At 41.7% G+C, this 25,926-nt stretch overlaps 1 long non-coding RNA gene across 1 annotated transcript; it reads right to left on the bottom strand.

Moving 5' to 3' along the window:
• Window positions 1–24,112: 24,112 nt before the first annotated feature.
• LOC122128962 lies at window positions 24,113–25,652 on the bottom strand. The gene is made up of 3 exons (XR_006151717.1): window positions 25,617–25,652; window positions 24,330–24,414; window positions 24,113–24,161 (listed from the first exon to the last, which is right to left on the bottom strand). It is a non-coding gene; the product is annotated as an uncharacterized LOC122128962 (long non-coding RNA).
• Window positions 25,653–25,926: the final 274 nt, after the last annotated feature.

Genomic DNA, 25,926 nt, shown 5'->3' with positions numbered 1-25,926 from the left:
AACATGCGATAAAACAGCACCGTACTGCTTAGTTCTATTTGAACTGCTAAATCTCCCATAAAAGCCAGAACATGCGACAACGGTTAATTCACTTCCCGTTGTGTGAACTGCTAAAAACATTGGTTGCGAACCAAAAATAGCGACTATACCGTACTTAAAGAATTCCCATCTACCCTCCAACTCCGTGCGGTTCGTTTTAATGAAGACTGAGAACACCAACACCCCACTCTAAATCACCACGCATTCACTACTCAGCAAAGTATGCTTACCTTGAATTTAAAACAGAAGCCTTCTGCATATACGGGCGAATTCAGGAGTGGAATGTGTAGGGTTCTCTGTCTTTTCAAGATCACCGTCGAAGTCACCAAATATGTCGTGTCTAAAATATACACACACGCGGTCCCATTTAAGCAGGAGTCGAACAGCAGATGGTGAATTCTTCAAGCAGGGTTTATTGAAGATCTTAAACCACAATAAGAGAAAGTTCTAGAATGTTTCTGTCTGCCTACAGTCCCGCGCTGCCATTTAAACCTCTTCTGACACTCCCACTTCAGCTTTGACTGGCTGACCCTGTATCCAATCACATCATTAACCCCTAACCTGACTCCATCCAATCAGACAGCTTAAAATGTGTATCATGACCCATCCTCTACCCGGTGGGCCAAACCCCTTTTCTAACATCGTGTTTTAGAGTGTATCTGATCATCAAACTAATTAAATGAATTATCTGACCTTCCTTCTGAATCATATTAAAATATCCCACACCTCCCAGTGAAGCACAATACCAAATCAACAGGAATGCTTTGAAGGAGCTCGGTGAGACCATAAAAGAATTGACAGCACTGGGTGTGTTGGCTTTGGAGGACAATCCTCCATGTTCCATGCCAATACAGGCAGTACCAAAACCTGATGGCACGTGGAGAATGGTACATGATCTCAGGGAGCTCAATAGGAGAACAGTAAAAGACAAACGAAGTTTAATCAACCCCTTTAGAACAGTCACTCAATTACAAAACAAACGTTTTAAAACATGCTTGGATCTAGCAAATGGGTTCTGGTCAGTCCCAATAGATTACCATAGTTCACTTAAAACGTGTTTTACGTTTCAAGGAAAAGGCTATCGCTGGAACAGATTACCACAAGGTTTTTGTAATTCACCAAATGTATTTCAGACACGGGTGGAAGAGGTGTTAATAGGTCTGGAGGTGGAAGTGTACATTGATGACATCTATTTTACCCACGAGGATGAGAAAGAACATTTGGATTTACTAGAAGAGGTAATTCTTAGGTGTAAAGCAGCAGGGTTGAAAATTGGACTGAAAAAATGTGAAATAGGAAAAGGCAAAATTAAATATTTAGGATTCTTGATAACTGAGACGGGTAAAGCTCCAATGAATGAGTATATCCAGTCGGCATTTGCGATCCCTGCTACAGGTGTAAAAGATTTGGAAAGATTGTTGGGAAAAATGGAATACATCTCGCATCATATTCCAAATTACAGTAGCAGAGCGGCACCATTACATGCCGCTAAAGGTAGACTTGCCAGTGCAGAGGCACGAAGGAAAAGGTTAAACCCGCCTCTAACTTCTGAAGAATATGAAAGTTTGGCCATTCTCAAAAGGCATTGTCTTGATAATGTACAAGAGCTAAAAAGGAGAAACACAGGGACGAAATCAGAGGCGTGGCTACACGTGGATGAAAAAGGAGGGTGGATTGAAATTAGAAATAAAGGAGATAAAGTTGCTGCATTATTTCTGTCAATGACATGGTCCAGCACTGAATCTCGTTTTCCAGAGGAAGAGAAAGTTCTCACGCTGGCATTCAAATTCTATCCATCCATAATAAACTTCGGTCAACCAACAGAGGTTCTGTTTATATCAAGCAATGTGATGTTAGCGGAAGCATCAAAACACACAACTGAGGGCAGCCGAGCATTATCGTCAAGATGGGGAAAATGGCAGATAATGCTAACAGATGCGAGAGTTAAATTCAGATGCACAAACAAAACCAGTTCAGCTCGGAAAAAAGAGATGGATGAGTGCGAAATGACCCCACAAATTGTAGTGTTTACAGATGGTTCTAAAAGCGAAAAAGAAAGATACGGAAAATGGGCTATTTTAGTAAAAACACCAGAGGGTAAGGAAATTGACCACCGGACTGGATACGTTGAAGGTTCTGCTCAAACAAACGAAGTTACTGCATTAAGAGAAGCTTTAGCTTGGGCAGACAGTAAAAAATACAAGGTAATACATATAATAACTGACAGTTATTATTGTTATTCTGGTTTCAATGAGGATTTAGCGTTCTGGGAACAGCGAGATTTCCAAAACTATAGGGGAAAGGAGTTATCACATGCACAGGAATGGGCTGTGATTGCTGAATTACGAAAGAAAAAATTTGTGACGGTGGAACATGTGAAGAGTCATACCAAGACTCGGGGTTTCACACACGATGGAAACAGAGAAGTGGATGCACTGGCTCAGAGCAGGGAGGATTACCCGGATACTGTGAGAGCAGTGTTCACGAATGCAGTTTGCCTCTTGCCCACAGAGTGGGAGCGTGAACAAGGGGTTGTGGTACCAAAGGAAGAGGCAGATCAAATCCTCCGCAAAATCCATGTGGCCATTGGCCACAGTGGATTGTCACGAACGAGACTTTGGTTGCGGAAAATAAAAGTCCACATTCCTAACGTATTGACACGTTTTAATAAAATCAAAGCAACCTGTGAAGCATGTGCGAATAAAGGAGGAATGAAGAAAGACAAAATCATTCAGGGACAAATAAAAACAGACAAAGCAGGTGAAGAATATTCATGTGATGTGGCAGGACCACTTGATACTTCTGCAAGAGGGCATAAGTATTTTTTGGTGTGTGTGGACAATGCAGGTGGTGATACCAGAGTGTATCCCATAAAAATGGCAACAGGGAGGATAATTACGGAAAGGTTAGCAAATTTTTTCACTGGTAAGAACCCAAAATCAGTGAGAATGGACAATGCAACTCATTTCAAAAATTCACATGTGTTAGAGTTTTTGGAGGGCATTGGGGCGCAAGCTATTTTTTCCATACCATACAAACCAGAAACAAATGGTGTGGCAGAAAGGGCGGTGCGCAGTGCAAAAGATTACATAAGAGCAAACTCACAAAAACACTGGGACAGCCCAGGAGAGCTCCTGAAGATGAATGAATATTTGTCACTGCCAAAATTAATACCAACTGTTAGGTCTGATACTGAAAAAGGAATCTCTCCTTTTCAGGTCGGCCAGGAAGTTTGGGTTAATAGGGGCCGCAAAATACAGGGAGAAGGAATCAGACATCCGAACGAAGGTAAAGACATCATAATTGCTGTAGAACACAATTACATAACATTAAAAAACACTGGTCCAGTACATCCCTCCCAGATACAGCGCATCCCGGATAGTTGATAGCTGATACGCATGCGATAAAAGACTTCGGCCTGCCGTACTTGCACACTTAAGTGTAAAATTAGCAGAGATTTCTTTGGCAGTGATAGGAACGAGCAAAACCCGGACACTTGTTTTGAGTCACTGTTTTCTCTGCCATCGTGTAAAAAGGAGAATCATGTCTCATCCCAAGCTTATCTGCTTATCCAGGGGGCAAGTCGTGCTGAGTTCTTGCGCGGAGACGAATCCGATATTAATAGGTAAAGCTGACCCGGGGGTCCCGGAAGGCACCTATCTGGTTTGGGAAAAATACGAGCCAGGGACTTGTGTATTATGCAAGAAGGAATGTGGAAAGGTCGTGTGGAAGGGTCTGAGGAGAGACCGTGGAAAAATGAGAGTGCGAAAAATGGTTGGGGGTTCTCGACCACTGGGGGTAGAGTTGAGCGGCCCGGTTAAGATTACTTTTTGTAAAGAATGCCTGGACCGTCGCAACGGCAGGAAATACAACGTGAGTAGAATAGATCATGCAGCCGCTGGACCATGCTGCCTAAAAGGCGCTCATGGCTTGGTGCCATGCTCTGTATTACTGACGCCTAAAAATTTTGAATTAGGTTACATGTCAGTGAGATCCCTTTCGGAATACACTGACAACAACATCAGCGACGAGTTGAGAAGGGCATACAACTGCCAGCAAGGCGGTGATCAGGATCTAGAGATAAAACTAGGAAAGGGGCGTAAAGCGCAGTACCTTAAAACGGATTTAGGACAGTATGTTGCAGCAAACTGGACAAGCTGGTCCGTTTCTCGAAGTGAGCCGAGGGCAGAAATAAAGTGCCCTCCTAGCCTAATTGACTGGGTTACCACCATAACTCAACAGTCAGAAGCGATTTCCCAACAACGATGGGAACAGGAATTGAAAGTAAAATTTCAAGGACAGAAAATGGTGCTGAAAGCACACGTGATCAAGTACACGACTGACTCAGGTAGAACCTGTTCATTTACACATAACATTTTTGTGAAACCAGGTTCTGAGGACAAATCTTCTGCTGCGGCTGCAGCAGCTCTCCTTATGTGAAAAACACTACACATTGGAAAGGGCGTTGTAGGAAGGCTTTGGTTTTATGGTCTTTACATATAATTTTGTTTTATTTTTTCCTACGTGTTTGTTTGTTTTTGTTTAATTCTGGGATCAGGTTTTTGGATTTAAATTTTCTTTGATTTCATTTTTATTGTTTATCTTTGACTTATTGGTATTCGCGTTCTATTCGCTTTTATTCATTTAAGTCCCGGTTGTTGCTCTTATATGTGACTACGTTCTGTAAGCTGTTTGTCTCCACAGGACCAGAGGAGGGAATGGAGGTTGTACCGAGCATTGGTCCTGGAGAGAACACACAAGGAAGGTCAATCAAACCCCAGGCAGGGAGGATTAATAAAAAAAGTAGAAAAAAGAAAAGCAAGAAATGGCAAGCGGGGCTGTTTGTAATTTTAATAAGCATCTTAAGTGTAATCCTCTACTTACCTTGGGTAAGCCCTAGAAAGACGGTGTGGAAAATAGGACCTACCATGGAGAGAGAGTATACAGCTGATGATGGTAAATGGATAGTTATAGAAACTTATAAATACCTAAAGGAAGTAGAGATCCCTATCATGTCAAAACTAGAGTTGGGAGACACGGAGGAGAGGAATAGAACAAGGCTGGGGGCATTGGCCATAGGAATATTGAAACCAGGATGGGAATGGAATAAATTGCCAAAAACTAAGAATGAACAAATTTTGAAATGTGGTCAGAGTCCGTGGACAGATGCAGACCGCCCATTGTGTGAACGGTTGAATGATCCTAGATGGGAGCAATACCAGGGTGGTAAGGAGTGGGACTGGAAAAGGTTTTTGGAGTTATTTGAGGGAATAAGTAACATTAAACATACTACAAACTGTCAGGGAATTCCTGGAAGCTGGTATATAGAGAAAGAGGGTAAACTGATAGTGAATCTGCTTATGAAATGTCTAAATCATGTTTCTCGAATTACACAAAAACCTGTAGATCCACGCTGGTGAGAGGGATGACCTTTCACCCGTGGAATCAAGGCCAAAAGGCGATAGGTCCGCTGGAATTCTGGGATTGCAAATGTCGTAAAGAAAAGGATGAAAAGGGAAATGTTACTATTTGTGAAGAAAACCTGAGAAAGAGACTGCAAGCGAGAGAGACGAAATGAACATGGAGGGGGCAGAGGAAATTAGGATAACCCTCTCTAACCCCCCGTCTCTAAGCCAGGAAACGGAGGACTTATCAGATCACATTTGGAACAGACCAAACAAAGAAAAAATGAAAAGAGCTGAACCTTCGGCTATAGGACAGGATCAAATATGGGCAAGGTTTACATACAAACCGGGTCCGGTAAAATGTAAATATTGCAACCTGGAGAGGTATACTCTACAAAATGCTTTCTATTTTAATTGGACCTTGTTCAATACTCAGGGTCCTAATTTAGGCATACAAATAAATCCAGCTCAAAAAATGCACAAACTGGCCAGGGGAATCTTAAATGTATATGAACATTACATAAGAGTCCCAAACTGGCACAACGAGCAGACTAGAGACTGGTTTACACAAACTAATATAACAGAGCCGGGAATGGCCAAATGGGAATCAAATATGTTAGATTGTTTGCAAAAAAGCACGGGGACCGTTCTTTCTGGACTTCACCTCGGTTACCAAAATTTAGACTGGAGGGTCAGCCTCGGTCAGAATGGGACGGAAAAAATAGATCAACTGTGGGATAAAAATGCATGGGGATCTATACAGGAAATGGTTGGAGAAATGTCTCTACGACAGTTAAAAAACTCGATAAGTAAAGAGGTTCTTATGAAAAGACTAGCAGAGGGCATAAAAACAACTTCAAGGAAGACCGAGCGGTGAACTGGGTTAAACAACTATCATTGGACACTGCCCCTAATGAAGCGGCTTCATTTTAGGCAGTGGGGGCGTGTGCCAGGCAAGTACACACACAAGCCAAGGGGGAATTACAGGAAGTGATGGTGGAATTTATGAACAATCAATTCGCAGCCTAATAACTGGAAACACTAGAACTTAACTATACATTTGTGTTAATAAAACCCACTCCCCAAGAGGTATGTGATAGAGGGAGAGGTCCTCCCTCGATGTTTTTTTGATAGAGGAAGAGATTTTGTACAGACTATAGATTGCTGATGGAAGCATATATGTTGGGACCTGTTCAAGCAAGAAAAATACCTGGATGGTTGGGGAGGGTCAGGTATGAGTATTTCCCATCTGAATGTGATAAGCCTAATGGAGGTATTTGGGTGTACCAATATGATGCGACCCTGCGGCCACCGCTAGACGGGCAGCTTATTGGGAGACTCTAATGATGGCGACGCGATCGCTGCGAAAATGACGAGGTAGTTGTGCATTGGATAAAACCAGAGCGCATACGAGGGAAAAATACATGGGTGCCAAAATGGTGCAAATGGAACATAGCCACAAAAAATGTTTGGATACCTCCACCACTCATAGAAGAGAAAGGAAGAAGAGTGTGGAATATCTATAATTATTTTGTAAGAATACGACTCGGTGAGTCAGGGAATAATAAAAATGGAACACCAAGATGGCACAAACAGCCTAAAAAATTAATGCGAGATTTCTGACCATTGGCCTACGCTTGTCCAAATACTGTAGTGATCGGGGCAGCCATGGCAAAATGGAAAGTTTATTGCAAAGGACCGAACAGTAATTTAGACGGTTTTTATGGCCAACTGCCTACGAAAGATTGGTATGAGGCCATGGGTAAAAGACTGATGGAAGAGCAAGAAATGAGATCCACGAAATGTTAAACAGTAGGCCCCTGATGGGGAGATATTTTTGGAGATGGAAAATCAAAAATGGTGTGCAATGCTACCATCTCACCAGGCGACTCTGGTTACCGGTAATTACACCTGGACAGGAGTGTGGTGGACTTTAATTCAGAAGGGAATAACAGAACTCCCAGGGATGGCTGCAGAGACAGCGGCTAGTATCGTCAAAACGATGTTTGATAAAACAATCTCACCTGTTCTTTCACTTTGTGGGAAACGGTTTCAATACATAGCGTATCCCCTATTAGGACTAGTGATAATCGGAATGATGACTAAGGCATCTTTGCGAGTAGCAGGTGTCACTGCGATGCAGAAAAAACAGGAAACGGTTTGACCGCAAGAAGAGGCCCACCTGCTAGAGAGGCGTCACGAGTAAGCAGTGAGAGAGACCCCTCGGATAAATATCAGGTCTTCAGAAGAAAGCAGTTAGTCACTCACGGGCGTGAAAGACAAGCTACACTTCTTTACGAATAATACCAAGCAAAAATAGAAACAGGTTACCATGGCAAACAACTCTGCAAATCAGACAACTCCTGATCTAGGAGGACAATCGGGTGGTCAAATCGAGTGGTCTTCTTTGGTAGGAAATATTTTAATGTCCTGTGTGCTTACTAGTTGTACAATAGACAAAGTATCATTATACATAATAACTACTATTGTGTATGAGGATTGAATTTAGCTCGATTTCTTTTTATGGGAAGGAAGCTACCAAGTTCAACGATCATTTTTATAGGACTAGGACTGAAAGGAATCAAACTAAAAGGATGGAAGATAATTAAATTTCACTATGTTTTGTGTCAGCCTGCTAGGAAATATTTTAGAATATTGTAGAAAATTTCCTAAATGGATGGGCTTGCCAGGAAGATCGTGGATGGCATTAGGAGTACTTTCAATGGATGTACTATTGGTCTCCACTTACTTAGCATATCTGAGTAGGATTATAACCAACAAAACCCATGAGTTAATAGGACGAGTGGCTATTCGACTAACAGGACTGGCATTGATCAGTACTGCATTGTACATGTTAGGATACGCTGCATGTATTCCGCTGATAGCTTATACGTTTTATACCGCGGGAAAAGAACGATTGAACCCTCGCTTTTCAGGTCAAATACATACCGACAGAGAAAGCGAAATACTGTAAAGAAAATAATCCCACCCCTCACTTGTCACAGGAAAAAGACGGAGGGCGGCAGGTGGACATTGGGGAGCCAGGAGAGGAGACCATCCGGGTCTCTTTGTTTTTTGCGAGCTACAGGGAGGATTTGATGTCAGGTGGAACAGATGGAATGGACACTCGGCCCAATACGCCTGTTGGACAAGTTTCATTAGATCAAAAGGGTACTGATTATGATAATATTGACTTTGATAATATAGGAAATGTTTATGTGAATACTGAGGATTTGGGTTTAGTTGACTTATCGGACACGATAGATCTTCAGCCTGAGAATAATGAATGGGGTGCGTCTGAGGGGGTGTATGCAGAAATGCAAAATGTGAAGCAAGAAGGGAACCAACCCTTCCAGAATTAATGGAACCCATAGGGGGCATACAAGTGACTTTTACTCAGCCAGAGACGGGGGAGGTCGAGGGAAGAATTGGGGCTCCAGTTAATCCCGAGGCAACCACTATGCCCCCTGAAGGCGATTTAACGCATAGCTCAGTAGAGGCGGGCGCACCGGCCGATGAGAAAAACCAAGAACCTAGCGTTGTAGACGGGAAGTCTATCATTGCGCCAGCACCATCTGTGATTATGCAAACTGGTCGAGACATACTTTACCCAATAGACGGGATTGCCCTTAGACAGAAAGACAAAAAGAAGTTGCGACTGCCCCAGAGACATTCTGCTGATTCTAATTTCGTCTCGCATGGGAGAAGTATGAAAGAAAGTACGAAAGAAAGTATGAAAGAAAGTGTGAAAGCGGTCTCTGAACCCGTGAATGAGAAGAGAAAGCATTTATCGGAGTGACTGTTCGAAATAGAAGGGAAGTCCGATCAAAACTTTGTTTTGAGTTGATGGCCGTTCCAATTAACTGGCGGGCAATCCATTACATTAGACTGGGTGGGGAGCACTCGATACCGTGGCTGAATGCACGTTGGAATAAGAACAAAGTGGAAGTAATGTTGAGAAATTCAAGCCTGATTTACAGTTTTGACAAAGGGTGGGAGGGGAGAGCCCACCTACAATTTACTGATGTAAGACCTGCGATGGTGCGTGTATACAAACACGAGGACTCTGGGTCTTTTTGGGCAGCGATAAGAGCCGATATGGCCCCTCCACCATTAAGCCAAAACGGGGAGTTTGTTGGGAATTACACTGTTGGGTGTCCTTTGGGAAATCCATTCTGTTTGTGGGGAATTTTTTCTGGTGCGGGGTGGAAGGTGTATTAATGAAGATAAACATGTGCCTATCACTGCTGGGGACATTGTACGGGCGGGATGGGATGAGTATTATTGGACTGACAGAGAATGTGTAACTGCTGTGAAATGGAACTTTGTGTTGGAGAAAGAGGCCCTGCGGACAAATCCTTGTCCGGAGAAGTCCCTGGGGGTTGTGTGGAAAGGACTGGTACCACCGGGGCTCGTGACTGGCAGGTCCAAGAGGCGGGTGATGAACGACTCACAAAAGAATGAACCTGACAGCCACGACATGGAGCCGCACGCGGGTTAGGCTCACAGTCATAGACATTCTCTGACTCACATTCACACTCATATCCCATTCTCATATTCATTTAACAAATGTACGCTTTGCTGAGATTGTTTGAAATATGTATTAATCATATGAAAAACGTATGCTTTGATGAAATTGCTGGAGCTATGCTTTATAATCATCTGAATCAAGATATGCCTTTTACAATGATTACAGAATGTCTGAATCATGCCTTATAATCATATGATAGTGTGTGTAATTGCTTGAGTGATGTTTAACAAATCTATATCTGCTGCCGATTGCTATGATCAAGAGTGAAAATTGCTTATTGTGTAAGGAAACATTTTCAGTGCAAATGCTTGTGAGGGAACAATGCTGATGTAAAATGTGAATGATCAAAGGGAACTGTAAAATGGGTTAAGCACAGGAAGTGTAACCGTTGGGGCCCGCGAGAAGGGCGCAGGCTGTAAGCAGGTGTGAGCAGCCGGCATATAGATGAGTCATACCTCTGTTGCAAAAACCCTGACATGATAAAAGTACATTGTGTGATGGAATGACCTTATAAGGAGAAGTCTGTGATAAAAAGACGGAAGCAGGTTGCATTTAAAAGGACTGAGCTCTTCTTTTTGAGTGTGTGATATATACACTGTTTTGCTGAACGCTTAAGCGACTTGGGGGAACAAGTCTTATTGCTTTTATTTTCTTTCTTTTTAATTACTTGTTGACTTGGGGAACAAGTCTTATTGTTCTTTTTCTTTACTTTAAATTTTTGTTGACCTTTTTGACATTAAATCTAAAGGTACTTTTTTAAATACCACAAAACTTGCTTCTGCGTCAGTTAATGAAGTGAGTTAAGTTCCGCGTTTGAATCGCACCTCGCCTGACTACACCGGTCTGATGATCGAACTGTGATTAGGAAACGTCCGATACCTAAGAGAGGTGGGGACCTTCGGCACAGAGAAACCGGTCGACTGCGTGGGAAAGGTGAGTTGTCCCTCTCTTTCATTCTAGAAGAGAGTACTTGAAGGTGATCTCAGTAGGCACACTGAGTGATACTTAATAGTATCTGGGTTGAAACAGTGAGGCTTGGAGCCATGATGTGACATGATTTCTCTGAACTAAGTTGTATTCTGATTTGCGTGGCAATAACCGTAGTAATTACTTGTGAGAGTGTATAAGCAACTCGGGCGTCGAAAAGCACACAAAATAATTATCTATAGGTGCCACGATTACGCATTTCTTAACAGTATGTATGTATGTATGTATGTATGTATGTATGTATGCATATGTGTGTGTGCATGTGTGTGTGTGTTCATGTGTGTGTGTGTGTGCATGTGTGTGTGTGTGCATGTGTGTGTGTGTGCATGTGTGTGTTTGTGCATGTGAGTGTGTATGTGTGTGTGCATGTGTGTGTGTGTGTGTGTGTGTGTGTGAGTGTGTGTGTGTGTGTGTGTGCATGTGTGTGTGTGTGCATGTGTGCCGGCATCCCCTGGTGTGTGTGTGTGTGTGTACAGCTGCTGTACTTTCCAGTGGACTATGTGAAGCGCGTGGTTGCTGGGGTGCTGTGTGAGATGGCTGTGGTCGAGAGCTCACCTGAGGCCATCGACTCGGAGGGAGCAGAGCGCTCGACCACAGCCATCTCACACAGCACCCCAGCAGCCACACGCTTCACATAGTCCACTGGAAAGAGAGAGAGAAACAGACAGACGGGGGAGGGGATGAGTTAGCCACGTATGCATAACATTGTCCAATTCTGGCTGTCTCTCTCTGATAAACTCGGTAACACGCTCTCACAGGGCCAAATTTACAGACTTAGGAAATCTACTCTCTAACTTACACTCACATACTCATTCACTAATCTTACCTTTCCATCAACACATATTCACTCAAACACCATTTCAATACACACACACACACACACTCTCTCACACACACACACACACACACACACACACACACACACACACACACACACACAAACACACACACACACACACACACACACACGCACACACACACACACAGCTCCATGACACGGGCACACTCCCTCACTCCTCTCTTCATCTTGTTCACTCCTCTTCCTCGCTCCACTCCTCCTCGCCCACAGGCTCCTTGTGCCCTTACCTGCACAAACAGGGGGATGGTCTCCATGGATGTGATGTCGGCGGCGTTGGCCGGGTCTCGGGCCAGGATGTGCAGAGCTCCTGTGCAGCCCTCCAAAATCTCCTCCATCCTCACACCGTCCTGACAGACAGAGAGAGAAAGAGAGAGACAGATACATTTTTTCCTACAGGTGTGAACATGTTTTTGAAGAGAAGAAAAAGAACAACACCTAGGCTTTTTTCATGGCAGTAAAGGTGCTATAGGTTCAGTAGAAAGAGAGGTCCTCATGGTGTGTCTATGATCAAATCAGAAAGTAAGAGTAAATGGAGGGAGAGTGAAACAGCATTCTGTTGCAACAAGCCAAAGCAGAACACGTGATCAAAATATACACACAGACGCGTTATATTTCTGATACGTTATTTTTCTCATGTTTTCTTACGATATTGATAAATTATCACACTGTATTGTTTTCTGATTTGTAAAAAAAAAAAGAAAGAAAATTCCGGACCCCTGTCATTGGAAAATTCATGTTCAAAAGAAGACAGGGAACCCCAACTAACTGCCACTGTTAGGATTTATGCTATCTTTATTCTACAGCACTAATGAATGCTGAAGAAATGTATTTGATTTGATCTGTAGTTTAATCCCCCCCTTAGAGGCCCCATAAATATAAAGCCCGGTCTCTCTCTCTCTCTGATATATGTTTGTGTGTGTGTATGTATATATCCTCTGGTGTATTCATCATGTCCTCTGATGTGAGTGTGCGTGCATGTCTACCTGTTTCCGCTGGGGGGGGGGGGGGGGGGGCGTATGTGTGTGTGCGTGTGTGTGTGTGCAAGTGTGCCTGCATCCCCTGGTGTGTGTGTGTCTGTGTGTGTGCTCCCTCCGAGTCGATGGCCTCGGCTGAGCGCTCGACCACAGCCATCTCACACAGCACCCCAGCAACCATGCGCTTCACATAGTCCACTGGAAAGTACAGCAGCTGCATACACACACACACACACACACACACACACACACACACACACACACACACACACACAGAAAGAGAGAGAGAAACAGACAGACGGGGGGAGGGGATGAGTTAACCACGTATGCATAACATTGACCAGTTCTGTCTGTCTCTCCCTGATAAACTCGGTAACACACTCTCACAGGGACAAATTCACAGTAATGAAATCTACTCTCTAACTTACACTTGACGGAACTGCAAAAATAGCTATTCTACGAACGAGTGCGTGTGTGTGTGTATGGGCTGACCAGCCGTTGTATGAATGGATTTACACGACTCAATTCTACTCACCGACTGAGTGAGAATATACCTGGACATACATTTGACCACTGACTTTCTTTTGTTTATTGTCTGGTATGATTTAAGTCTGAAAACGCCTTGCTTTACCCTGTATACACTTTTCAATAGCATTCAGTCAATGGTGATAGCATCCAAGCTATCATATGGGGGATTGAAGGCTCTTTGTGACTTATCTACTGACAGTGCTTACACTATTTTATGTTATCCTTTTATTTTGTCGAAGTTTGTGCCTTTTGTCTTTGTTTGTTCCACCCTTATCCCTGTAATTTTGCCCAAGCTGTGTGCCTTGATTGTTGTCAAGTACCCCCCCTCCCTCCCCCTCCCTCTCTCACAGTCAAATGCTTTAATGTTCTGTTAACCCCTCATACTGTTGTTGGTTTTTCATGTGAGTACCCGCAGCCAAGAATTCGGACCCTGAGGTCACCCAACACTTCACGTCCATTCAGAGGAGAAGATTACCCCTCCCCTGCCCAACAAGAGAAAATGGTGGGAGAGAGAAACAGCATTCTGTTGCAACAAGGCAAAGTAGAACGTGTGATAAAACATATACACACAGACGCGTTATATTTCTGATACGTTATTTTTCTCATGTTTTCTTACGATATTGATAAATGACCACACTGTATTGATTTGTACACAAAAAAGAAAGAAAATTCTGGACCCCTGCCGTTGGAAAATACATGTTCAAAAGAAGACAGGGAACCCCAACTAACTGCCACTGTTAGGATTTATGCTATCTTTATTCTACAGCACTAATGAATGCTGAAGAAATGTATTTGATTTGATCTGTAGTTTAATCCCCCCCTTAGAGGCCCCATAAATATAAAGACCATTAGCCCCTCAACAAAAGACATTTACAACATTATGCACACAACATTCTTGTTTTATTAAGAGGCAAAACATTATTTAAAAAAAAAATATATCAACATGAAGCAAAAAAAAGGAACAATAAATGGAATCAATCTTAATTAGAAAAACAGATTTCTAAAGGATAGAACATCATTATGGACATCAACATAGATTACAAATATCCAAAACATTGAATTGTGACACACCTGATATACATTAAACAAAGAAAATCAGATAAGAATCCAGACACAGTGACACACTCATCACAGCTCCTGACAAATAACGCAGCTATGCCACATTTTAAACTAAGCCACATGGGTGGGGTGTAGGTTAAAAGAAAAATACACAGACATGTAACAAAACACAATGCATCCATTACCCAATGCAATAGAAAGTTGATTAGATCATAGGTTGACTGGTGCTAAATGATGATGAGAGTCATAGAAACCTACACCAATGGAGAAACCTTAAATGTCCCTAGCATGGGAAACAAGGGAAAAGTTAACACTGATAATAAGATCCCTTAACAACGTAAGACTGTGACAGGAGTAAGTATGAGATGGAGAGTCCAGAAGTCATGGTTGGTGTTGGCATCTCATCCCGAGATCCTTCAGCTCCATCTCTGACTGGGGCGTCTCTCTTCTCTGCAGAGTCTCATACACTGAGGCCTGAGCTCTTCTCTGGAGAGGCATGTAGGTGTCACTCACATTCCTCACGTTCTGAAATATGTTACAACACAGATTGTCAATGTCATGACTGAACACGTTGATAGATGGTGGTTAAGGTTTTATGTAGGGCAGTGCTATCACTGATTTAACTAACATACATGATGAGGCTGATAACATCAGTCTAAGATGATTTACCTGCAGAGTGTCATACTCAGAGGACGTGCTCCTGGGGTTGAGAGCTGTGTATGTCTCATCATGGGCATCAGAATGGACAGCCTATGAAAATATTGGTAGAAGGAGATGATTCTAAATCTTGACAAAACCCAATTCACTGTCACCAAGCATGCAGCTTTTTGACTGTTAATTTTTAAACGTAATTTTTTTTAAGTTTCTCAGTACCTCTTGGTTAATTCTGCTGTTCCTCTCAGCTCCATCATGTATACTGAATAAAGAAACAGAGTAAACTGCATATAATTAGCTGTCAGTGTTCCTATGATTAAACTACAGTTTAGGGATGAACATTTAGCATTGCCCCGTCAGAGGAAATAATATGCAGTTAGCAATATATGGCATGCCTGTTTATGCACAAAATTATTTCAGAGGAAGCAAACTTTACTGAATCACCTCATATACACAATTCCAAGTAACAGCAGGACAGCAAGAATGATGATTATGGTGATAATAGCTGGCAGGATGATGACAGCCACTTCTAAGGGAGAATGAAACAATTGATGATAAAACAGTAAACACATTAAACATTATCAACAGTGCTGTAAGTGATAGTTTGCAGGCAAAGCTAACTGGCAAGATGACACCAGTCAAAATCTCCCCCTTCTAATCATCACACAATCATTATATCACATGTTCATTTGAATTTTGTAAACATACAGCAGACTTATTAACAGGCAGAAATACATTTTAGTATTCTTATAAAACTACACAACACTGACCTTCTGTAGGAACTGCAACTCCAGTAGAGGTCTGAGAGCCAACTTCATTCTCTGCCTCACAGTAGTAAAGTCCACTGGAATCAGAGGTCACATAGAAGCTGATGCTGTCACCTGTGCCCCTAATAAGAGATTCAGCTCCAGTCCTCATATACCAGGTGTAGTTGTGGACTGGTGGGTTGGCATCACTGCTACAGGTCAGAGTCACAGAACTGCCCTCCACTATTTCCCCAGGACTGATGGACACTGAGACATTCTTTGGCTTGTCTGTTAAAATATATGCAAGTGTTAATAACTACCCAAAGTATGCTTGTGACAAATGAAGACATTTCAGTCTGATTTCGGTGACAGTTAGAACATAGAAACCTAAAATTAAACAAGAGACAGTATATTTTCAATGCAATAAGTTCTGAACCATATTTGTACACACCTGTACACATTAACAGTCAGTTGTAGTAACTTACATCGGACTTTGAGAAACATATCAGAGGAGAAGAGACTGTCGTGTCTTCTAACAGCACAGGAGTAACTGCCCACATCCTCAATGCTGACTGGGTTTAGATGCAGCCTGTTGTCTCTGTTTGTGTGTTTGAAGGTCACAGGGTGTCCGTTCTTGTACCATATGAAGGTGGGGTTGTTACTCAGAATACAGGTTGTATTACAGGTGAGTGTCACTTTCTCTCCCATTTTCACTGCTTCAGGAGTTATCAACACCTGCAGAACTGGAGGATATATTATATGTAGACACAGTGACACAGATTTCTTTATCAAAATAGTTAAAGGGCCTACCTGTAACAGAGATGATGACTCCAGGTAATCCAGAGTAAGCCTCCCCCTGTTCTGTTGTAAACCTGAAGGCATATTCTCCAGAGTGACTCTCTCTCGTGTCTTTCAGTCTCAGGGTATTCTCTTTATTTCCAACATACTCTGTGTGGTTTTGATAGTCTTTATCCAAATTTAGATCTACTGGGAGATGGCTTGATTTCTGCTTGTTAAACCAGAAGGTTGTGTTGATGTGGTGATCTCTGGGATATTGTAGGTGCAGGAAATATCCACCGATGAACCATTCAATACACAGATGCTGTTAGATGAGTAGGTCACACCCCAACACTGTTCAGATGGAGCACCTACGGCCAGGTGTAAAATATGATTATTAAACACCATAACTATCAGCTTACACATGCACATTATGATTAGCATTATGAAAGGCATATATATGGTTATCTGTATATAAAAAACAAGTTGTCTGAGTAAAAATAGGTTTTCTGCTGAATCTGAATAAAGGTTAACTTCAGATCCAAGTATTTGTTACTGTAACTTTGTAAATTATCTGAAATAGTCATGTAATGTTCTTGAGTTACATCCCTACTCACACACTGCAGGGGAACGTTGAGCCTCATAACCTCTCACTGCACAGGAGTAACTGTTCTCTTCAAAGGGTCTGCTTGAGTCTAGTGGTATAGAGGCTGTGGTTTTGTCTTGTAGAGGCTGTCCATTCTTGTACCAGACATACTGAGTGTTAGAGCTCAAGCTGCAGGAGGTGTTGCAGGTCAGTTCAGTCTGAGTCTGTTTCCCTACAACAGCACCCTCCTTCACCTGCAGGCCTGAGAAGAGAGGTTAGAAGTCATTGTGGCCTCAACCTTGAATATAATTTCCATTATGATCAGAAAAAAAGAAAATAAATTGTGAGTTGTATATGTTCATCATTACGTGTAACGGAGACTGTAACATCAGATCTGCTTGTTTTCCAACTCGTGTGTGGGTTTGTGTAAAACTGAAAGTGATAAACACCAGCGTGATCATCTGAAAGTTTGTCTATTTTCAGACTGCAGTCAGGATAATCAGAGTCACTGTGTACTCTGACTCTCCCTCTTTTCTCTTCATACCACCCTCCTTCCATATATTTATGACCCCAAGAATATTCATATCTGCAGGGCAGGACCACTGATGCCCCTTTAAGGCCACAGACTCGTGTGGAGGGGTAGGTCACACTCCTTCCACACTGAACACCTGAAACACAGTCACATTGATGAGTCAATTTGGATAAGATTATTGCATGCAAAAAGCTTTGAGAAGAGCATTTTCCTGGCATTGATCAGGTATTGTAATTATAAATTCTGATGCCCGTGTGTGGGGAGTTTGGGAGTGTCCAATAAATATGTTAAAATAACACTGTTATTATACCTTATGATATGATTTTAAATAATATTTATAGATTCATAGTGTATAGGCCATATCAATCCTAGCATATCTTGGAAGTATTACATTATGTCCACTGTACCTGGTAGCCTCAGGAGAAATATTGCAGTCAACATGAGCATGCTTTTAAAAGACATTTCTCACTTTCCCTGCAATAGAATAACACCACATACTACAATATTACATTTTTATAGGCTGAGGTTAGGAAATGTAATGTTTTGTGTCCTCTGTCCTTACTCCCTTTTGTGTCCTCTGTCCTTACGATGGACTTAAGCAAGAATAGAGAAAAGTCTATTATGCATGATTACAAGAGCGTGAGGGACACATTTACAATGATGCCATGAAGACAACAGAACAAAATGCTTTGTATAAAAGATTAAAAAAAAAGTTTGTTTTTATTTAAAGGAAAATTAATGTTAGCAAAGTTAAGTGATATGAAGGACATGATTTGACATATTTTCCTGCAGGTGTGCCCTGCTCTGCAACAGTCTGACAATGTACATGACATGATACTATTTGTCCTTCCAAAGTTGAATATACAGAGAGGGCACAGAGTTTAGAATAGAAAGGTCTCTACAAAAATGACATGGGTTTCTATCTGTGCAGACACAAACATGCTAACATAGGAATTCATGGTGAAAAAAGTGAAACCATCAGAATAAAAAAAAGATGTCTTTCAAATAAAGGCATCGCTGTCACAGTTATGACTCTACACAAACGAAATTCACCTACCTTCTAACGGAGAGGCGTCTGCCAAATTCTTATTAATGGCAACTTCGACTGAAGACTGAAAAGGACGTGTGATAGGAATTCATGGTGAAATTAGTGAAACATCAGAATAAAACAAAGAACTATCTTTCAAATAAATGCATCACTGTCATAGTTATGACTATACATAAACAGATAGGCACTTACCTTCTTACAGAGAGGTGTCTGCCAAATTCTCACAAACGGCAACTTTAGCTTTGAAACAAAATGCTGATGAAATTCTCAAGACGCAGGAGGTGCTGCAGGTCAGTGTGATTCTGTGATTCTGTTTCCCTCCAACAGCACCCTCCTTCACCTGCAGGTCTGAGAAGACAGGTAAGCATCCATGAAAGCTTCATCCTAAAATGTAATCCACTGACAGTATACACAGAGTAAAATAATGGAATGCGTATGATTTTATTCATCAGTACCTGTGACTGAGAGAGTGACACCAGATCTGCCTGTTATCCAGCTCGTTTGTAGGCTTGAGTAAAACCGAAACTGATAAACACCAGAGTGGCTTTCTGCAAGTCTAGTCAACAGTCAGGTCACAAACGGGACATTTTGAGTTGATATGTGTCCTCTTACCCTCCCTCTCTGCTCTTTGCACCACTCTCCCCCCAGTCTAATCATCCATCTGTCTTGTGCATTGGGTGCCAGGATACAATATTTCACTGGAAGTAGTGCAAAGTGAATGCACTTCATTAGTTCAGATTCAGAATCTCTGTCTCTGACCAAATTACAAACCTTAAAAATCCTTATTAAGTATAGACTTGTTCACATCAGCAGACTGCTAATGAGTGTGTGAATGTGGTTGATGCACAGAGGGTCATGAGAAACTTCCTGTTTCTCATTTTGTGGTTGAGGGGCTGTGCAGCCAGAGAGGACATGCTGTGCAAGACAGAAAATGAAAGAAAACTAGATAAGTTGACTAACAACTTATATATGTAAAATATTTTTTTGTGTGTTCATTTGTATCATGCAGATGTGTGACCAATCAGGTGTCTGTAATTCACATCATAAGTCCGCTGGGGCCCTCTTCAGGAACAGCAGCACATTGCAGTTGGTTAAACAGGTGATTGCTCCACAGAATGATCCATCAGTCTTTTGAAAAGGAATTAACAGCAAAGCCAGTAGGTTTCAGGAGTGTGTTTGTAGGGTGATTGCACACAATATTACACACTAGAAATGTGCAGTGGCTGTGAGAGCATGTCAACATGTACTTCATGAAAACACTCACTGGGTTGAGACACAGGAAAATGTAACATCCTGTCAATCATCCCTTGGGTTCTGCTGTGACGGTGACATCCAGTCCATCAAAGACGCTACTGTCCTGCTGCACAATGGCATTTGCACCAAGCAAGTGCTGATGAAGGACTGTTGATGTAAAGTAGCCTTTCTGATTCATTGTCCGTTCCCACTCAGTATACATCTTTCACTCTCCCCACTCTGCAGTACCCCATACCATTCATTACCTTTCCCCTGCCATAATATATACAGAGGGTATCAAGAACTCCTCAAGTATCCACTTTTTTTTTATCTCCCTCATACATGTTCTCTCCCTGGGTCTTAATACCTCAAACCTAAAATAATCCATCTGTGATACTCTTTTTCAGTCACTCACAGTCTGATGCTTCTGTTGTTTTGCCATTTTAACCTGTTGCTTACATTTGCCAGTTTCATGAATGGCTTTTCTTTTGAAACTTACTCCCAATGCCCAGGAAGGAGGTACTTGTTGTAATGTCTCAAATCATTGCCCACATTCTCATTTGAGTCCCAGAGGCACAGCTTCTATTATTATTTCAGGAAATTAGGGATGGATTGTTGCATTATGGCCACATGTTTATGGGCATACCACAGCCTACTGGATAAGTCATGACACGTAGGGTGTTCACCGATACGTTTTATGAATTCAACGCGACATTTTCCTTGGCCTGTGACCATCAAATGTGTGGGAGCTTTCAAGACCTTACAGAATAAATTATTGCAGGAAGACATTCAGATATCGGGGGTACAAATGATATATGCTATCTACAGATCGCACAAGTCCACTAAGGCAGGAATTTTGATGATGGATTCAAGGATAATAAGTGGTTGGAATCAACATATCAACATATCTCTTCTCGGAATCCATTTCCAAATAGAATAGATATGTGTGTGTGTATATATGTATGTGTGTATGTATGTACTATATGTCCTCTGGTGTGAGTTTGTGTGTGTGTGTGTTTGTATGTATGTGTGTATTTATCATGTCCTCTGGTGTGTGTGTGTGTGTATGTCTACCTGTGTCCCCTGGTGGGAGGCATATGTGTGTATGCATGTGTGTATGTGTGCATGTCTGCCTGCACCTCCTGGTGTGTGTGTGTGTGTAAGTGTGTGTGCCTGCATGTGTCCTCTGGTAAGAGTGTGTATGCGTGGAGGAAAGCAGTAACCTGTTAGTAGGGCTCGTTGTACTGGTAGGGCATGCTGGGCAATAACGCTGTTAAATAGAGCTGACTTGTGGTGGGCTGCTTCTTCCACAAGGGGGAGCAGTGCTTGCCATGTCCCATGCGGCAGGTCATTCTGACAGTGTCTCTTAGGGTGACAATGTGTATGCAGTGCATTGTGGGAAATGTAGTTCTGGAAACAGGCACCATCTGTTTTCTCTCAACAGTACTAATGTTCACTCATTACAGGTATACAAGCACATCAGGCACCTGAATGAAAAGTGTTTCTTTCTTTTTATTCAAGTTATTCTGCGTTCATGTTAACACAACTGATTACAGTGTATGGAATGAATGACTAGGGGGAAATTAATAATCACCACAACATCCTGTTTTTATAAATTCATTCAATCCATCCTTCCGTGCCCAGTGTGCATGCTCATTGTAAGTGCCTATGGGAGTCATCTAAAGACCATATGATGATAGAGAAGTGTTTGTGTTAGTCATTTTGCATTTCATGACAAGAACAAGTTTCTGGAGTTTAACCTTCAGTGTTTCACTGATATTACACTGGTAGTGTTATCAGTGACAGTTATATCAGAGTTGTTTGTTTTGTTTGTGGTATTTTTTCTGTTTAAAATATTTGTTTTAGGTGTTTGTGTCAGACGCTACCTGTTTGTGTTGCCACTGAATTGATTTATGTTGTGTTGCTTTGTGTTAATAGGCCTATGTTTGTATATTTTTGTTCCATCTTGTCTATGTACCTCTGAGTATTTTCTGTGTTGTGTGAGGGGTTTATCACCACCTTCCCACCGTATAAACACTCAGAGGTGAGCACTGACCCACCATTCTGCTGTGGAGCTTAAGGGCATCACCCAGTAGGTAGTGCTTATTTTCCAGACCACACCCAGAGTAGACAGTATAGCGAACATAACTTAAACATGACTTGAGCATGCAGTGTTTCATAACGAGCTAGAAGGGCACTGTCTCAAGGTCACAAGGTCTCACTCAGAGAATGCAGATCTCTGCCAATCTTCCTGGATCCACTCATAAATCAAATTGGTTCTTCCTTGGCCCATGGCACACCCCTCCACCAAGTTTAATAGAAAGCAGGCAGGTAGTTTTTACATATTCCTGATGACAGAGAGACAAATATACAATCCAAGAAACGGCAATGAAAACATAACCTCCTTTGCAGAGGTAAATATGATCCGCCATTTAGTGAAAGAAGGCTGAATTATGAGGAACACACAGTTTGCTAAAATAATCTTTTATTTATCTGAAATGAGAGGGTTAGAATTTAGCTGTATATTTTTCAGGTAAGATTTCTACACAGCCATCAGGCCCTGTTAAAGGCTTGATTGTATACATTCTTAAAGATCTGTCTTCTATAAGGAAAAAAGAGAGTTCATTTTTACTTGAGCAATTGTATGCATGGAATAATGACATTCTCTAGCTGATCATTCAGTATGACTGCACAATGAAATGCTAGGTTGTTAAGCAAAATACAAATAATGCAAATCTTAGAAGTTCTTCTTCATTCCAACACAGTAAATGTCATTCGATTTCTAAGTTCTTTCTTCATGCTTTCAAAAATAGTAACTGTTTGTGTCTATGTCAATGTCTTTCAGTTTCTAAGTTCTCAGCTTTAAGGTATTATGTAAATGTTGTTTTTAAAGCCCATTGGTTCAGATTCTGTATACATTTTAGAAAATAAAGTTGCTTCCGTCCATTTCGTTTACTTATCCTCTCTTCTTCTATGTGAGATGAGGTGGTTTTGAATGTTTCTCAGTGTAACATGTAATAGGGGGATCAGTGAAGAATTTAAGGAATATCTAACATCTGAGGAATATCTAATATCTGTATGTATATAAAATAAAACATTCAATTCAAAGTTTATGGAACATTTAAAGCGATTCTGAATGAATATTGTAACAAAGACAAAATGCAACACTATATGGCTTTTGGCAGTAAAAACATAAAACCATAGAATGATACACCAACAAATTTCACATTAAAGGAAATACTTAAAAATAATTTCTTGTAAGGACTGAGCGTGTCTTGTTCTGATGGACAGCTTTGATAACCTGAGGGTAATTCTGGTCTGCTGTTTCACTGGCCTGTCAGGGTTTGATGACTGCACTGTAGATCATGTCAATATCAGCCCTGTGAACACATAACAGCATGCAGTACTTACTGTTACACCTCTAGTCTGAGGAGTAAGGGTTGGATTGTGATTGAAAGCAGGAACATTTTCAGTATGATATGTGAGATGTGACTACATTGCTGCAATTTGGCTACTGAGCATTAAGACAGCTAGCATGTCAACATGACCAGCAACATTGCATTTGTCTGTTTACAGCACCGACTGAGGTTAAATGCTGAATTGTGGGCAGTGTTAGGGATGACTGGGAATGAACACTTCTGAGAAACACTACATTATTAACATCTCTTAACCTGAGCACATAAGGTGCCATGTAGAGGCTGTAGCTGGATTAGAAACTGCATGATTTGTTGTCATGAACAGAAATGCCCACCTGGTGGCAGCACTCCCTCTAAGAAACTGGACTGACTCATCGTCGTCCAGCGCGGAGGTTTGAGGCTTCTGGACGGTGGAGTATAGAAGTACTTCCTGTGTCTTGCAGTGATTGATCTGAACGCTGGCATACTGAACGTCGTTTTGATCAGGTGTGGGCACTCTCTGTGCGGGGTCAGAGGTTGTGGCCCTTGCTGTGACAGTGCTGTACACGAGACCTGAGTCATTCTGATCGGTAAAAAGAACAGATTACATCATAAACTCTGATCTCAGTTGCAAGAGTTCATGAGGTTATTTAGACTTGACTGGTACCAGATATTTCACATGGGGAGATACGTACATGTGTAATCACTGCACAACAGACTACAGCTAAAGACTTTGAGCAGCAAGTTCCTCACCTGTATGTCATTAATTGTGTCCCGTGTATCTGCAGTCATTTCAGAATTCTTCTTGCTGTTTTGCAGATGGGACATATGCATGTTTAGTTGATATTACAGATGTAAACTTATATGTATTATATATATAAAGACATATAAAGACATAATGTGCAGTTAGCACTATACATGGCATGCCTGTTTTTGCACAAAATTATTTCAGAGAAAGCAAACTTCAGTGAATCACCTCAAGCACACAATTCCAAGTAACAGCAGGACAGCAAGAATGATGATCATGGTGATGATAGCTGGCAGGATGATGCCAGCCACTTCTAAGGGGAAATGAAAGATAATGAAACAGTGAATACATGCAACATTATCAACAGTGCTGTGAGTGACACTTTGCAGGAAAAGCAACTGGCTTTATATTCTGAATGCCATCATGTGGCAAGAGACAACAGCCACAGCTGTTTCAAACCTCCTCCTTCTAATCATCAACACAAGCATTCAATCACATCACCAGAATTGTGTAACCAAAAAACATAATTTTAACAGGCAGCAATACATTTTAGTATTCTCATAAAACAGGGGTACTCAATAGGCGGACCGCGGTCCGGATCCGGACCCAGACGCAATGAAATGTGGACCGAAGCCAAAAATCTAAATTTTAATTTAATCATGATCCAAGCGAGTTTTCATTGTTGCGTGATTTCGCACTATATATTTTTTTCCTATTCAATGTGGTTTCTATAACAACATCACTATGACAACTCACTCACTCAATGTTGGCTGCGAGCTCTGTGGGTCATGCAGGTTGTGTGTGTCAATGGCAACAACGGGCAGATCGATTTGTGAACGGTATCTGTTTCTCAGCAAACGAAAATCATGGCGTGCTCTAAACCCCACAAAAAACGAAAAGTTGATTCCAAAAATCCCGAATTTAAGAGAGTGGACTGACAAGTAGCCTATGCATTTGTGCTGCCTGTGGGGAGCACAACACCGATGTGTTTAATCTGCAAAGAGACGGTTGCCCTTGTCAAAAGTGGTAACGTGAAACGTCACTATAAAACAAAGCATGCACACTTCGAACAAAATTACCCCCAGAACTCGGAGGTAAGGGGCGGAAAAATAAACCATCTGCAATCATCATACTAAGCAACATGCAGTGTAATAGTTAGATCAGCCACACAACAAGAGCGTGCATACCTCAACATACTGTTGTGAGTCTGCCTTTTCAACCATGAATATGGTGCAAAACAAATACAGGAGCACACTCACTAATGAACACTTAAATCAGTGCCTCCGCCTGGCCCTCACACCTTTAATGCCCAAGTTTAACGCACAAAATAGGTGTCACACACAAATAAGGCCAGACCACATCACCTTTTGTGCATAGTTCAAACGTTTTTGTTGGAGTTATGTTTTTGGATTTTGACCGTCACTGTTCCGGACCTTCGACTGAATGGAAATTTGGCGAGTGGACCTTTTGGGTTTCTAATTGAGTACTCCTGTCATAAAACTACATGATACTGACCTTCTGTAGGAACTGCAACTCCAGTAGAGGTCTGAGAGCCAACTTCATTCTCTGCCTCACAGTAGTAAAGTCCACTGGAATCAGAGGTCATATTGAAGCTGATGCTGTCACCTGTGCCCCTAATAAGAGATTCAGCTCCAGTCCTCATATACCAGGTGTAGTTGTGCACTGGTGGGTTGGCATCACTGCTGCAGGTCAGAGTCACAGAACTGCCCTCCACTATCTCCCCAGGACTGATAGACACTGAGACATTCTTTGGCTTGTCTGTTAAAATGTGTGCAAGTTTTATCTTAATAAAGAATAATAGCAA

Source organism: Clupea harengus, unplaced genomic scaffold, assembly GCF_900700415.2.
Source record: "Clupea harengus unplaced genomic scaffold, Ch_v2.0.2, whole genome shotgun sequence".
NCBI lineage: Eukaryota > Metazoa > Chordata > Actinopteri > Clupeiformes > Clupeidae > Clupea > Clupea harengus.
Note: the sequence above shows the minus strand (reverse complement) of the source record. Positions and strands in the feature narration are given on the sequence as shown.